This window comes from Bison bison, unplaced genomic scaffold, assembly GCF_000754665.1.
Source record: "Bison bison bison isolate TAMUID 2011002044 unplaced genomic scaffold, Bison_UMD1.0 scf7180017864104, whole genome shotgun sequence".
NCBI lineage: Eukaryota > Metazoa > Chordata > Mammalia > Artiodactyla > Bovidae > Bison > Bison bison.
In genome coordinates, this window is record NW_011494676.1 from 1,247,371 (window position 1) to 1,250,175 (window position 2,805).

A 2,805-nucleotide genomic window follows, 5' to 3' on the forward strand; every position below is an offset into this window, starting at 1 on the left:
TTTCCTCCAGAGATCCTCTCTGAGGATCACAGACTACCTGGACCTACGTCCTTGTGTGTGTGTGTGTGTGTGTGTGTGTGTACAAGACACAGAGGATTAGGGTAGTAGTGGAGCATGGGAGAGGATGCATAGACTAGAAACAATCATACATCATTTACATTGTAAAAGAGTGAGACACGTCCCTGGGTGGGCTCAAACCACGAGCTTTTCGGTTAACAGAGGAACGCCCTAACCGATTGTGCCACAAAGTCCGGAGGAGAGTTTAATCCTCACTCCCACAGAAAGCAAGCATACTTACGGAACTGGGAGGAGCCACCTGTTACTCGCAGAATGGCGTTTCCACTTCGGAGCCTTGGACAACCTGAGAGATGGAGTCCACTCGACCTGTTCTTCCCGTCGGGAAGCCGGGAGGTTCCGAGGGCAGAAGGTCTCCTGAGCGTCCTCGCCGCTGCAGATGTCAGCGCCCAAGAGAAGCCCCGAGCTTGAGCCGAGGGGCCCCAGAAAGAAGCTGATGGCTCCTGGTTTGCTCTGCCTTCCTCCGACCATTTGCGCTTCTGGATATCGGTTTAGTAGATGGGGTGCGTGTGGCTGCAGCTGGAAAGAGATCAGTTTATTGTGAACCACTCAATGTAAGGCTTTAGCTGTCTTTTAAGGACCGGAAAGAAAAGGTGTGACGCGGGCGAGTAGGTCGGAGGAAGGCCAAGGGCAGGAGAGAACAAGAAAATGAGCCAGAGGGAGAAAGGGACTGCAAGAGAGAGGAGGCTAGTATCACGGCGGGGACCGTCGCTGGGTTGGGGACATCACAGCGCCTGACTCTGGCGCAGCTCCCAGGCTTTACTGAGGTGTCCAGGAATCCGATTCACCCCCAATCGCAAAGCTGCTGGCCCTGCATTTGTTCTGGCAGTTTCCTTTGCTGGTTCCATGAGGAGAGGCAAGGTGGGCTGTGTGGGTTTGCAGGTTAATGCAAGACCTATGGGCTACCTTGGAGATGACTAGTGGGCAAAGAAACACACAAATTCACTTTCCCCTTTGCAGGCTGGTCTTCAGGGTCTGGGTGGGAAACTGGAAAATCTGAGTGCCGATATCAACACTGGTTTTGAGATAAGGAGATCAATAGCCAAGCAGTCAGTGAAAGTGGTTTTGTTGGTGGGGCAGTGGGATTGGGAACCTGACTGGGACCAGTGGAGTACTCTTTGGGGTATAGGTAACTTGGTATCATTCACATGTGTGTTTGTGTGTATACAAACATATATACATAGTAAGGAGCATTGCTTTTATTTTAACTTTAAATTTTTACATAGTCATAAATAAATATATATCTTATCTAAAATTCTGGGTTTTGTGTCATGTGTAAGAAGGTTTTCCACTTAAAACCTTAATTTTTTTTTTATTGGGGGAATTTTGAAGCAAGGAATTGGACTACTGTTCTTTTGATGAGCTGAGCAGATGAACTAGTAAACTGGCAGATCCCACTAGCCCAGGAGGCTACCACTGCCACTGTAAGGTATCAGGAACTTAAAGCCACACCCAGACTTTATGCAGTGCAGTGCCAAAATGCAAGACCTTACACTCAGTGGTGACATGCAAAGTGCCATGTGCTGAGGCACTGTCTACAAGTTTTACATGGGTGTACTCACTTTATTCTTTCAACAGGCTTCTATCATATCATCATCCTCATTTCACATATGAGAAACCTCAGATATGGAAGGTTAAGTAACTTGTCTAGTCACTCAATCAGTGAGTGGGAATCTGAAACCAGCAATTTGAACTGGAGCCCGCCTGGCTCCACAGGATATGGTGCCCATCAAAGAGGAACACAAATGGTAAAAATGTTTGGCAAGAAATTTAAGACTGTATATTTCTTTCACAAAACACCAAGGAGGAGTCACGTAACGTGAATAAAATTGTCTGCAATATTCTCATGAACCACTTGCCCGCCAAACACCTTTCTTATTCCAAGAGCTGCTCCCCTTGAGTTCCCAACTTAAACACACCTTCTGCAAGAACTAGATTTTTCCTCCTTTTTATCCTTTCCTCTCACCTTTCTAATACCTCTTCCATAGCTCTTCTGTTCTTTCACTTCCAGGTCATTCATTTTTTTAATTACAAACATTAAATATATCTAAAGAAGGAAATAAGCAGTCATCCATAGTCCCACCTCCTGGAATGGACTCCTGTTATCATCTTTGCATGTTTTCCTTCAAATCTGTTTTTAAATTTTTCTAAGTTGTAGCAAAAGGTGCATGGGTTCATGCTAAGTCATTTCAGTCCGGTCTGACTCTTTTGGACCCCGATGACTGTAGCCTGCCAGGCTCCTCTGACCGTGAGAGGATTCCAGGCCAGAATATGGAGTGGGTAGCTACGCCCTCCTCCAGGGAATCTTCCTGACCCAGGGATAGACCCCACATCTCTTGTGTCTCTTGCATTGGCAGGTGGGTTCTTTACCATTAGTTTCACCTGGGAAGCCCCTAAAGTATATAGGTTTATTTTTAAAATTTCAAAAAATGCACAAAATACAAATATGTAAAATTTTGAAACATCTTAAATTCAAAAGTAACTTATGTTAATGTAGGTAAATGCTGCTGGAGTCATTTAGGTATATCAACAGAGACAAGAATATATATAAATATGCTTTTATATGATTGAGCTCTTATAGATTCTATTCCTATTTTCAAGTATTTCAATTTAATAGTGCATAAATTTAATGAAAAGTTACAAACATGAAGAAACTGTTGTTTACCTTAAGAGATATACATTTCTAAAAAAACCCTCTAATGCTAATAATAATGATTATAATTGAATTAA